Source organism: Tenebrio molitor, chromosome Y, assembly GCF_963966145.1.
Source record: "Tenebrio molitor chromosome Y, icTenMoli1.1, whole genome shotgun sequence".
Lineage (NCBI taxonomy): Eukaryota > Metazoa > Arthropoda > Insecta > Coleoptera > Tenebrionidae > Tenebrio > Tenebrio molitor.
In genome coordinates this window covers 3,283,064-3,297,270 of record NC_091056.1, presented here as the reverse complement: position 1 = coordinate 3,297,270, position 14,207 = coordinate 3,283,064, and the positions used below count along the sequence as shown (strand labels likewise).

At 42.8% G+C, this 14,207-nt stretch overlaps 2 long non-coding RNA genes across 2 annotated transcripts; one reads left to right on the top strand and one right to left on the bottom strand.

Annotated features, from left to right (window-relative positions):
- Positions 1-3,501: 3,501 nt before the first annotated feature.
- Positions 3,502-6,310, top strand: LOC138140506 (uncharacterized). Its single transcript, XR_011162524.1, has 2 exons — positions 3,502-5,608; positions 5,798-6,310. It is a non-coding gene; the product is annotated as an uncharacterized lncRNA (long non-coding RNA).
- Positions 6,311-12,426: 6,116 nt separating this feature from the next.
- On the bottom strand, positions 12,427-13,502 carry LOC138140507 (uncharacterized). The gene is made up of 2 exons (XR_011162525.1): positions 13,385-13,502; positions 12,427-13,164 (listed from the first exon to the last, which is right to left on the bottom strand). It is a non-coding gene; the product is annotated as an uncharacterized lncRNA (long non-coding RNA).
- Positions 13,503-14,207: the final 705 nt, after the last annotated feature.

Here is a 14,207-nt window from a genome sequence, read left to right as displayed (position 1 = left end):
CTTACCACGGAAGGGGAAACGATGTATGATGAATAAATTCACTCTAGGGTTGTTGTTGTTGTTGTTACGACGACGACGCTTCCTTTTCGAACGCAACCGAACCTAAGATTGTTGTCTTCGTGCGTCGTAAAAATTTAATTTTCTGCGACAAACGAATTTTCGACAGTCTAGTTTGGTCGGTGGTTAATTTTATCCACCACTACGAGTGATCGAGCGCCTCCGAACACCCACTTCGATGGGATGCTCAAGTAAATAACGATAAATATGATAATACAATTTATGATGAATAAAGTACTAAAATTTGGGATCGTCTTGTAGGCTAGACGATAACCCGCTTTTCTTAAGAAATATTTTTAAATCTTTCCTCTACAGTTAGTAATCATAACTTACCACGGAAGGGGAAACGATGTATGATGAATAAATTCACTCTAGGGTTGTTGTTGTTGTTACGACGACGACGCTTCCCTTTTCGAACGCAACCGAACCTAAGATTGTTGTCTTCGTGCGTCGTAAAAATTTAATTTTCTGCGACAAACGAATTTTCGACAGTCTAGTTTGGTCGGTGGTTAATTTTATCCACCACTACGAGTGATCGAGCGCCTCCGAACACCCACTTCGATGGGATGCTCAAATAAATAACGATAAATATGATGATACAATTTATGATGAATAAAGTACTAAAACTTGGGATCGTCTTGTAGGCTAGACGATATACCCGCTTTTCTTAAGAAATATTTTTAACTCTTTCCTCTACAGTTAGTAATCATAACTTACCACGGAAGGGGAAACGATGTATGATGAATAAATTCACTCTAGGGTTGTTGTTGTTGTTGTTACGACGACGACGCTTCCCTTTTCGAACGCAACCGAACCTAAGATTGTTGTCTTTGTGCGTCGTAAAAATTTAATTTTCTGCGACAAACGAATTTTCGACAGTCTAGTTTGGTCGGTGGTTAATTTTATCCACCACTACGAGTGATCGAGCGCCTCCGAACACCCACTTCGATGGGATGCTCAAATAAATAACGATAAATATGATAATACAATTTATGATGAATAAAGTACTAAAATTTGGGATCGTCTTGTAGGCTAGACGATATACCCGCTTTTCTTAAGAAATATTTTTAAATCTTTCCTCTACAGTTAGTAATCATAACTTACCACGGAAGGGGAAACGATGTATGATGAATAAATTCACTCTAGGGTTGTTGTTGTTGTTGTTACGACGACGACGCTTCCCTTTTCGAACGCAACCGAACCCAAGATTGTTGTCTTCGTGCGTCGTAAAAATTGAATTTTCTGCGACAAACGAATTTTCGACAGTCTAGTTTGGTCGGTGGTTAATTTTATCCACCACTACGAGTGATCGAGCGCCTCCGAACACCCACTTTGATGGGATGCTCAAATAAATAACGATAAATATGATAATACAATGCATGATGAATAAAGTACTAAAATTTGGGATCGTCTTGTAGGCTAGACGATACCCGCTTTTCTTAATAAATATTCTTAACTCTTTTCCCTACAGTTATTATCATAACTTACCACGGAAGGGGAAACGAATGATCGAGCGCCTCCGAACCCCCATTTCCATGGGATGCTCAAATACATGACGTTAATATGATGAATAAAGTACTAAAACTTGATTGAGTTAAGTTTATTTGAATTCACTCTAGGGTTGTTGTTGTTCCGACGACGCTTCCCTTTTCGAACGCAACCGAACCTAAGATTGTGTCTTCGTGCGTCGTAAAAATTTAATTTTCTGCGACAAACGAATTTTCGGCAGTCTAGTTTGGTCGGTGGTTAATTTTATCCACCACTACGAGTGATCGAGCGCCTCCGAACACCCACTTCGTTGGGATGCTCAAATAATTGACGATAATATAATAATACAATGTATGATGAATAAAGTACTAAAACTTGATTGAGTTAAGTTTATTTGAATTCACTCTAGGGTTGTTGTTGTTACGACGACGCTTCCCTTTTCGAACGCAACCGAATCTAAGATTGTTGTCTTTGTGCGTCGTAAAAATTTAATTTTCTGCGACAAACGAATTTTCGACAGTCTAGTTTGGTCGGTGGTTAATTTTATCCACCACTACGAGTGATCGAGCGCCTCCGAACACCCACTTCGTTGGGATGCTCAAATAAATGACGATAATATAATAATACAATGTATGATGAATAAAGTACTAAAATTTGGGATCGTCTTGTAGGCTAGACGTACCCGCTTTTCTTAATAAATATTCTTAACTCTTTCCCCTACAGTTATTATCATAACTTGCCACGGAAGGGAAACGAGTGATTGATCGAGCGCCTCCGAACACCCATTCGATGGGATGCTCAAATACATGACGATAATATCATAATACACAATGTATGATGAATAAAGTACTAAAACTTGGGATAGTGTCTTGTAGGCTAGACGTACTCGATTTTCTTAATAAATATTCTTAACTCTTTCCCCTACAGTTATTATCATAACTTGCCACGGAAGGGAAAAGGAGTGGTCAATATAAACTAATAGAAAAATGAACGAACAGAAAATGGTTACTACGAAGTATTGTATCGACATACGTACCAAAAGCATAACGTGCAGACAAACTGAAAATGGTTACTACGAAGTATTCATTAATACATCCATACCGAAAGCAAAGCAAAGCAGAGAACAAAAATGGTTACAACGACGTGTATTATACGTGCACACCAAAAACAAGGCTTAAAACAAGTCAAGCAAACAAACGAAAAAAGGTTACTACGACGTGTTAATTATACATACACACCAAAAGCAAAGCTTAAAGCAAGCAAACATACAGAAATAGGTTACTACGTTGTATCGTTTTATACATAAATACCATAAGCAAAAACCACAAAAGAGGGAGCCCTGACAGTGCTTTAATGGCAAAGTCAAAAATTTTGCAAACAGCCCAAGACGACTAATCAAACTCAAACGTTTGATGAAAAGTCAAAGAAACACGGACCAATTGGAACCAGCAAAATCATATTTTGCAAACTTAATTACCGTCAAGCAGCAGTCCCTCCTGTGCTGAGAGGTATGAAACACGGACCCCCTCGAGGGATGCGACAATCAGATACACAAATTTGCAATAGCATGTTGTATTAGTATGTCGAAACAACATCTCATCGGTGGTGGGCGATTTTTAATTTTTTTTTTTAATTTTTTTTATTCTCATTGCCGCGTGGATTTTTTTTCTATATCCTCGAACGCTGCACTTCCGGATTTGCGATTTTTCTAGTCTGCACATCGACGGCAAAACGGAAATAAATCCGAAAATTTGGAAATAAAATGGGATGCTGTACTTCCGGAAAAATTCATTCAAGCCCAATAATCGAATAGACAGCTAGATTTTTCGTCAAAAAAAAAACATTTGAACGCTGCACTTCCGGCTTTTCGATATTTCAGGTCCCACGTTTACCCGTGCTAATAAGAGAGTCACGGCTACTCCCGCCGGTGCTAATAAGAGAGTCACGGCTACTCCCGCCGTTTACCCGCGCTTGCTTGAATTTCTTCACGTCGTTATTCAGAGCTCTTGGGCCATCCCAATGCCTTGTTGCAATAATCAGATAGACAGCTAGATTTTTCGTCAAAAAAAAAAACATCTGAACGCTGCACTTCCGGCTTTTCGATATTTCAGGTCCCACGTTTATCCGTGCTAATAAGAGAGTCACGGCTACTCCCGCCGTTTACCCGCGCTTGCTTGAATTTCTTCACGTCGTTATTCAGAGCTACCGGACAAACATCGAATAGCTTCAACATCCTCCTGGGCCATCCCAATGCTTTGTTTCAATAATCAGTCAGCTAGATTTTTCTTAAAAAAAAACCATTCGAACGCTGCACTTCCGGCTTTTCGATTTTTCAGGTTCCACATGTGAACTGAAAGATGAAGTAAAAATTTAAAAAAAAAAATCTGCACCAAAACACTTCCGAAGGCTGTACTTCTGGATTTTTCCGAAAAGGAAATATTCGAAGGCTGCAGTTCCGGATATTTTGAAACAAAAACGTTACCGATTTATCGTAAAAAATCCGGAAGTACAGCATCAAAATTTTTTTTTTCATCAAAGTAAAATCCGGAAGTGCAGCGTTGGAAATTCAAAAATTTGAAAAAAAATTTTTTTTCATCACGGACAGCAGCGGAACGAAAATGGCGGCAGATCCCCGTTGAAAAAATCGGAAAATTATTTTCACCGCCGGAGTAAAGGCGATGGGGACGTTTCGATTTCGCACTCGAAAGTACCTGAATACAGCATAGCCGGGCAGCGCCGCGTCGGGGTCCGGCTTTCGGCTGTCCGCTTTCGATCCGTATCGTCATGCCTCTAGCGTGACCAAATCCGTATATACAAGGGGGATTGTATTCGCATAGTGAGAAATTAAAAAGGATTAGAAAGACAAATGGATCTGAACATAATGAAGGATCAAATAAGGCAAATTAAATAAGAGAAAAACAGAGGTGATAAAATAATGCATCGTTCGTAAGGGCACGTCTAATATTATTTTGGAAACGGCCCGTAACCGAACGAAATTAATAATTGAATGGCAAAGCGAGCTGGGATTGTCGAAAGTGGTCAGGCGGTGTTTTGCACTACTCGATGCACTTATGGAGAGCAGCACGTCTCTTAAGAAACAAAATTAGCAGAGGTGTCGAAATCAATTCATCGTTCGTAAGGGCACGTCTAATATTATTTTGGAAACGGCCCGTAACCGAACGAAATTAATAATTGAATGGCAAAGAGAGCTGGGATTGTCGAAAGTGGTCAGGCGGTGTTTTGCACTACTCGATGCACTTATGGAGAGCAGCACGTCTCTTAAGAAACAAAATTAGCAGCAGAGGTGTCGAAATGAATTCATCGTTCGTAAGGGCACGTCTAATATTATTTTGGAAACGGCCCGTAACCGAACGAAATTAATAATTGAATGGCAAAGCGAGCTGGGATTGTCGAAAGTGGTCAGGCGGTGTTTTGCACTACTCGATGCACTTATGGAGAGCAGCACGTCTCTTAAGAAACAAAATTAGCAGAGGTGTCGAAATGAATTCATCGTTCGTAAGGGCACGTCTAATATTATTTTGGAAACGGCCCGTAACCGAACGAAATTAATAATTGAATGGCAAAGCGAGCTGGGATTGTCGAAAGTGGTCAGGCGGTGTTTTGCACTACTCGATGCACTTATGGAGAGCAGCACGTCTCTTAAGAAACAAAATTAGCAGAGGTGTCGAAATGAATTCATCGTTCGTAAGGGCACGTCTAATATTATTTTGGAAACGGCCCGTAACCGAACGAAATTAATAATTGAATGGCAAAGAGAGCTGGGATTGTCGAAAGTGGTCAGGCGGTGTTTTGCACTACTCGATGCACTTATGGAGAGGAGCACGTCTCTTAAGAAACAAAATTAGCAGAGGTGTCGAAATGAATTCATCGTTCGTAAGGGCACGTCTAATATTATTTTGGAAACGGCCCGTAACCGAACGAAATTAATAATTGAATGGCAAAGAGAGCTGGGATTGTCGAAAGTGGTCAGGCGGTGTTTTGCACTACTCGATGCACTTATGGAGAGCAGCACGTCTCTTAAGAAACAAAATTAGCAGCAGAGGTGTCGAAATGAATTCATCGTTCTTAAGGGCACGTCTAATATTACTTTGGAAACGGCCCGTAACCGAACGAAATTAATAATTGAATGGCAAAGCGAGCTGGGATTGTCGAAAGTGGTCAGGCGGTGTTTTGCACTACTCGATGCACTTATGGAGAGCAGCACGTCTCTTAAGAAACAAAATTAGCAGAGGTGTCGAAATGAATTCATCGTTCTTAAGGGCACGTCTAATATTACTTTGGAAACGGCCCGGAACGAAATGAATGTGAAAGAGAGCTTGGTGTGTCAACAGACAGACAGATTGCAGTGTTCTGCAATAGTCGAACGATAAAAATAAACATGGTGACCGACCGACCCGACCGACCCGACCGACCCGACCGACCCGACCGACCCGACCGACCGCCGACCAGAGGATGGAGAGGACCAGAGGATGGAGGGGACCAGAGGATGGAGGAGAGGACCAGAGGATGGAGAGGACCAGAGGATGGAGGAGAGGACCAGAGGATGGAGAGGACCAGAGAGAGAGAGGAGGGGCCAAGGACCAGGAGGAGGAGGAGGAGGAAAAAGGAGAAGAAGAGTTTTTCAAGGAGATAATAAAATTTACAGAATAAAAAAATGAGTATTAATATAAAAAGAGATAGAGAGATAGATAGATAAATATATATATATAAAGGAATTTAATATAAAGTATATAAAAAGGAAAAAGGGGAATAGAAGAGGATAAAAGATATTTTACAAAAATTTTTTTGAACGCTGCACTTCCGGATCGGACTTATATATATTACTTATATATTACTTATATATTACTTATATATTACTAGCCCATACAAATCGTCTCTTCTTCCATCAAGAATGTTGACGTTCAAATGACCTCATGAATTTTTTTTTGTGAAAAAAATGTCCACACGAACACTGTTCTTCGGGATGTGTGGTCAAAAGTGCTCCTCAAAACGCTGCACTTCCGGAAAGTTGGTCAAAAATGAGTCTTCGAACGCTGCACTTCCGGAAAGTTGGTCAAAAATGAGTCTTCGAACGCTGCACTTCCGGAAAATTTGTCAAAAATGACACTTCGAACGCTGCACTTCCGGAGATGTTTGTTCAAAAGGGCTCCTCCGAACGCTGCACTTCCGAAAAGTTGATCAAAAATGCTCCTTCGAAACTAATCGACAAATGGTGGATGCGCCGGGAAAGTTACAAAGAGGGACCCAGAAAATGTTTCCAACGACGGTATGCAACCAGACATACACGACGGTCCCATTACGTGTAATACCGGTTGCATCGGAACGGCGTACAGTGCTCCGAAAACAGTCGTTTACGATCATAGACGTGCCGGTCGGTGGGGACAACTCGAAAGCGGTGGCGGTCAGAATCGATCGTCCGAATAAATTAGAACATTAACGGGAACGAGATTTGACAAGAAAAAGTTTGGAGGAATTTCCGTCACTTTTGACAAAATAGAAACATCGTTGAATATCTTCTTTTACGGATGTCGAAGTGTTTCGGACGAGAGACCCTCGAGTACGATTTCACGAAGTAAAACAAAATATGTAACTTCCGGTCAAAGTAAGAGGTTCGGGTCGTATGTCGATCCGTAGAGACGCACCGGACTGTCGAGACGAAACAATCGTAATATCATTCGGGTCCGGAAGTGCAGCGTCCACGTCGAAAATATTGCAAAGTCCCATCCAGAAGTGCAGCGTTCATTCGGGTCCAGAAGTGCAGCGTCCATGTCGAAATTATTTCAAAGTCCCATCCAGAAGTGCAGCGTTCATTCGGGTCCGGAAGTGCAGCGTCCACGTCGAAAATATTGCAAAGTCCCATCCAGAAGTGCAGCGTTCATTCGGGTCCAGAAGTGCAGCGTCCATGTCGAAATTATTTCAAAGTCCCATCCAGAAGTGCAGCGTTCATTCGGGTCCGGAAGTGCAGCGTCCACGTCGAAATTATTTCAAAGTCCCATCCAGAAGTGCAGCGTTCATTCGGGTCCGGAAGTGCAGCGTCCATGTCGAAATTATTTCAAAGTCCCATCCAGAAGTGCAGCGTTCATTCGGGTCCGGAAGTGCAGCGTCCATGTCGAAATTATTTCAAAGTCCGATCCAGAAGTACAGCGTTCATTCGGGTCCGGAAGTGCAGCGTCCACGTCGAAATTATTGCAAAGTCCCATCCAGAAGTGCAGCGTTCATTCGGGTCCAGAAGTGCAGCGTCCATGTCGAAATTATTTCAGTCAAAAAAAAAAATTGGAGGCATTCCAATAATATGAATACCTACTCTCCAATCCCAAAAAGAAAAAAACAAAAATAAATGCCCGTTACTGTGCTAATTTCGAACAAGCAAACTGCCGAATAACCCACGCGAAACGCAATACTCAACAATAATTCGGCAATGTTCTAATACCTATTCGAATTGTAAAAATACCAGATCGGATTGTTCGAATAAAAAAATAGAATATTCGAACATTCCAATTTACGAATTTTATATAGTCAGATATGAGACTACGAAACACGAACAAACCGAAAATGATCGATTACCAGAATTAGTTTCGCAAGATGGTATGCAAGCAGATATACTCGTAATGTGTATTACCGGTTCCATCGGAACGGGGTACCGTGCTGCGAGGACAGTCGTTTACGATCATAGACGTGCCGGTGGGTGGGAACCACTCGAAGGCGGTCGCGGACAGATTTGATCGCCCGACTGAAATAGAACATTAAAGGGGACGAGATTTGACAAGAAAAAGTTCTGAGGAATTTCCCTCACTTTTGATAAACTAGAAACATCGTTGAATATCTTCTTTTACGGATCTCGAAGTGTTTCGGACGAGAGACCGTCGAGTACGATTTCACGAAGTAAAACAAAATATGAAACAGACTGACTAACTTCAAGCCAAAGTAAGAGGTCCGGATCGTATGTCGATCCGTAGATACGCATCGGACTGTCGAGACGATATAATCGCAACATCATTTCGATCCAGAAGTGCAGCGTTCATTCAGGTCCGGAAGTGCAGCGTCAACAAAAAATGTAGAAATTATTTCCAAGTCCGATCCAGAAGTGCAGCGTTCGTTCTTGTTCGGTAGTGCGGCATCAACGAAAAATGTCGAAATTATTTCAAAGTCCCATCCAGAAGTGCAGCGTTCGTTCGGGTCCGGTGGTGCGGCGTTCACGAAAAATTTAGAAATTATTTCAAAGTCCCATCCAGAAGTGCAGCGTTCGTTCGATTCCAGAAGTGCAGCGTTCGTTCGTGTCCGGAAGTGCAGCGTTCGTTCGATTCCAGAAGTGCAGCGTTCGTTCGGGTCCGGTGGTGCGGCGTCCACGAAAAATGTAGAAATTATTTCCAAGTCCCATCCAGAAGTGCAGCGTTCATTCGATTCCAGAAGTGCAGCGTTCGTTCAATTCCAGAAGTGCAGCGTTCATTCAGGTCCGGAAGTGCAGCGTTCGTTCGATTCCAGAAGTGCAGCGTTCGTTCAATTCCAGAAGTGCAGCGTTCATTCAGGTCCGGAAGTGCAGCGTTCGGTCGATTCCAGAAGTGCAGCGTTCGTTCGGGTCCGGTGGTGCGGCGTCCTCGAAAAGTGTAGAAATTATTTCAAGTCCCATCCAGAAGTGCAGCGTTCGTTTAGGTCCGGAAGTACAGCGTTCGTTCGATTCCAGAAGTGCAGCGTTCATTCAGGTCCGGAAGTGCAGCGTTCGTTCGATTCCAGAAGTGCAGCGTTCGTTCAATTCCAGAAGTGCAGCGTTCATTCAGGTCCGGAAGTGCAGCGTTCGGTCGATTCCTGAAGTGCAGCGTTCGTTCAATTCCAGAAGTGCAGCGTTCATTCAGGTCCGGAAGTGCAGCGTTCGGTCGATTCCAGAAGTGCAGCGTTCGTTCGGGTCCGGTGGTGCGACGTCCACGAAAAATGTAGAAATTATTTCAAAGTCCCATCCAGAAGTGCAGCGTTCATTCGATTCCAGAAGTGCAGCGTTCGTTCAATTCCAGAAGTGCAGCGTTCATTCAGGTCCGGAAGTGCAGCGTTCGTTCGATTCCAGAAGTGCAGCGTTCGTTCAATTCCAGAAGTGCAGCGTTCATTCAGGTCCGGAAGTGCAGCGTTCGGTCGATTCCAGAAGTGCAGCGTTCGTTCAATTCCAGAAGTGCAGCGTTCATTCAGGTCCGGAAGTGCAGCGTTCGGTCGATTCCAGAAGTGCAGCGTTCGTTCGGGTCCGGTGGTGCGGCGTCCACGAAAAATGTAGAAATTATTTCCAAGTCCCATCCAGAAGTGCAGCGTTCATTCGATTCCAGAAGTGCAGCGTTCGTTCAATTCCAGAAGTGCAGCGTTCATTCAGGTCCGGAAGTGCAGCGTTCGTTCGATTCCAGAAGTGCAGCGTTCGTTCAATTCCAGAAGTGCAGCGTTCATTCAGGTCCGGAAGTGCAGCGTTCGTTCGATTCCAGAAGTACAGCGTTCGTTCAATTCCAGAAGTGCAGCGTTCATTCAGTCCGGAAGTGCAGCGTTCATTCGATTCCAGAAGTGCAGCGTTCGTTCAATTCCAGAAGTGCAGCGTTCATTCAGGTCCGGAAGTGCAGCGTTCGTTCGATTCCAGAAGTGCAGCGTTCGTTCAATTCCAGAAGTGCAGCGTTCATTCAGGTCCGGAAGTGCAGCGTTCGTCCGATTCCAGAAGTGCAGCCTTCGTTCGGGTCCGGAAGTGCAGCGTTCGTCCGATTCCAGAAGTGCAGCCTTCGTTCGGGTCCGGTGGTGCGGCGTCCACGAAAAATGTAGAAATTATTTCAAAGTCCCATCCAGAAGTGCAGCGTTCGTTCAGGTCCGGAAGTACAGCGTTCGTTCGATTCCAGAAGTGCAGCGTTCGTTCGGGTCCGGAAGTGCAGCGTTCGTTCGATTCCAGTAGTGCAGCGTTCGTTCAATTCCAGAAGTGCAGCGTTCATTCGATTCCGGAAGTGCAGCGTCAACGAAAAATGTCGAAATTATTTCAAAGTCCGATCCAGAAGTGCAGCGTTCATTCGGGTCCGGAAGTGCAGCGTTCGTTCGATTCCAGAAGTGCAGCGTTCATTCGGTTCCGGAAGTGCAGCGTCAACGAAAAATGTCGAAATTATTTCAAAGTCCGATCCAGAAGTGCAGCGTTCATTCGGGTCCGGAAGTGCAGCGTTCGTTCGATTCCAGAAGTGCAGCGTTCATTCGGTTCCGGAAGTGCAGCGTCAACGAAAAATGTCGAAATTATTTCAAAGTCCGATCCAGAAGTGCAGCGTTCATTCGGGTCCGGTAGTGCAGCGTTCGTTCGATTCCAGAAGTGCAGCGTTCATTCGGTTCCGGAAGTGCAGCGTCAACGAAAAATGTCGAAATTATTTCAAAGTCCGATCCAGAAGTGCAGCGTTCATTCGGGTCCGGAAGTGCAGCGTTCGTTCGATTCCAGAAGTGCAGCGTTCATTCGGTTCCGGAAGTGCAGCGTCAACGAAAAATGTCGAAATTATTTCTAAGTCCGATCCAGAAGTGCAGCGTTCACTTTTGTGTTGAAAAAATTTTTTCGAAAAAAAAAAAAATTTCATCACGGACAGCGGCGGAACGAAAAACGCGGCAGATCCCCGTTGAAAAAATCGAAAAATTATTTTCAGGGCCGGAGTAAAGGCGATGGGGACGTTTCGATTTTGCACTCGAAAGTACCTGAATACAGCATAGCCGGGCAGCGCCGCGTCGGGGTCCGGCTTTCGGCTGTCCGCTTTCGATCCGTATCGTCATGCCGCTAGCGTGACCGAATCCGTATATATGAGAGGTAGTTGTGTGGCGCGTTGGTCGATGTGGCGACTCGATGTTTCGGGCGGTTTAGGTGTTCGCACCGTACGTACCGTGATTTTCGGACTGTCTCATCTCATGATCCGACATTATTGAACTAGCGCTGACGATTTACCTCTCGTTGTGGACGGAGAATTTGCGAGGGTCGTTGTTGTTGTTGTTCCGATGGCACGGCGGCCCGTTCGTTGTTTCTTTCCGGATACTACCACGCTGATACTAAGTTTATCTAGGGACGTTTTAAGAATTTAATTTTCCGACGGCGTCCATCGAACTTGTGTGGTACGTTTCGGCCGTCCTACAGATACCGTCATGTACGGCTTTCTGACGGCTAGATTGTTCGAGGTCTTCACCTCGTCATTCTTTTCGAATACCACCACACTCAAGATTGTCTTCGCACGGCGCTACACGGGCGAATCTCGATGGTCAGTGGTAATGGTTCGACCGTCTCCCACAGCGAGAACGCGGATGCGGCATGGCGTTAACCCGTCTGCGGTCCCTATGCGTTCAAAACTTTCCTAACTTCTTCTACATCTTTTGGACGGAGATCGTGCGGGAGTGATGTTGCGGCTCTCTCCACTTTCTATCCGAATACGACCACACTTAGGATTCGTCTCCCTATCGTTAAGTTTCTGCGACACAGACGAGATTCGATAGTCACTGGTACGATTCGGGCCGTTCGTAACTGCCGAGATAAAATGATGATACGATATGTATTTACATGTATCACGAATAATATATTAAAGAGGAACTTAAACGAAAGATTGTCTTCGTGCGTCGTAAAAATTTAATTTTCTGCGACAAACGAATTTTCGACAGTCAAGTTTGTTCAAAATTGATGGTCAAGTCGTTACCAAGCCCTACTGGTGATGTTGAACTAGACGAATACCTCGGATGGAAAACGATTTTCTTAATCCTTGGGCGTCCATAATATATAATAATAATAGCAAAATGTTGCGATGCAAATAAAACGAAACAAAACGAAAGATTGTCTTCGTGCGTCGTAAAAATTTAATTTTCTGCGACAAACGAATTTTCGACAGTCAAGTTTGTTCAAAATTGATATTCAGGTCGTTGGCTCTACTGATGATGTTGAACTAGACGAATACCTCGGATGGAAAACGATTTTCTCAATCCTTGGGCGTCCATAATAAATATATATAACAATAATGGCAAAATGTGGCGATGCCAAATAAAACGAAACAAAACGAAAGATTGTCTTCGTGCGTCGTAAAAATTTAATTTTCTGCGACAAACGAATTTTCGACAGTCAAGTTTGTTCAAAATTGATATTCAGGTCGTTGGCTCTACTGATGATGTTGAACTAGACGAATACCTCGGATGGAAAACGATTTTCTCAATCCTTGGGCGTCCATAATAAATATATATAACAATAATGGCAAAATGTGGCGATGCCAAATAAAACGAAACAAAACGAAAGATTGTCTTCGTGCGTCGTAAAAATTTAATTTTCTGCGACAAACGAATTTTCGACAGTCAAGTTTGTTCAAAATTGATATTCAGGTCGTTGGCTCTACTGATGATGTTGAACTAGACGAATACCTCGGATGGAAAACGATTTTCTCAATCCTTGGGCGTCCATAATAAATATATATAACAATAATGGCAAAATGTGGCGATGCCAAATAAAACGAAACAAAACGAAAGATTGTCTTCGTGCGTCGTAAAAATTTAATTTTCTGCGACAAACGAATTTTCGACAGTCAAGTTTGTTCAAAATTGATGGTCAAGTCGTTACCAATCCCTACTGGTGACGTTGAACTAGACGAATACCTCGGATGGAAAACGATTTTCTTAATCCTTGGGCGTCCATAATATATAATAATAATAGCAAAATGTTGCGATGCAAATAAAACGAAACAAAACGAAAGATTGTCTTCGTGCGTCGTAAAAATTTAATTTTCTGCGACAAACGAATTTTCGACAGTCAAGTTTGTTCAAAATTGATATTCAGGTCGTTGGCTCTACTGATGATGTTGAACTAGACGAATACCTCGGATGGAAAACGATTTTCTCAATCCTTGGGCGTCCATAATAAATATATATAACAATAATGGCAAAATGTTGTGCTGATGCCAAATAAAACGAAACAAAACGAAAGATTGTCTTCGTGCGTCGTAAAAATTTAATTTTCTGCGACAAACGAATTTTCGACAGTCAAGTTTGTTCAAAATTGATATTCAGGTCGTTGGCTCTACTGATGATGTTGAACTAGACGAATACCTCGGATGGAAAACGATTTTCTCAATCCTTGGGCGTCCATAATAAATATATATAACAATAATGGCAAAATGTGGCGATGCCAAATAAAACGAAACAAAACGAAAGATTGTTGTCTTCGTGCGTCGTAAAAATTTAATTTTCTGCGACAAACGAATTTTCGACAGTCAAGTTTGTTCAAAATTGATGGTCAAGTCGTTACCAATCCCTACTGGTGACGTTGAACTAGACGAATACCTCGGATGGAAAACGATTTTCTCAATCCTTGGGCGTCCATAATAAATATATATAACAATAATGGCAAAATGTTGTGCTGATGCCAAATAAAACGAAACAAAACGAAAGATTGTCTTCGTGCGTCGTAAAAATTTAATTTTCTGCGACAAACGAATTATCGACAGTCAAGTTTGTTCAAAATTGATGGTCAAGTCGTTACCAATCCCTACTGGTGACGTTGAACTAGACGAATACCTCGGATGGAAAACGATTTTCTCAATCCTTGGGCGTCCATAATATATAATAATAATAATAGCAAAATGTTGCGATGCAAATAGAACTCGACCGAACATAAGATTGTCTTCGTGCGTCGTAAAAAT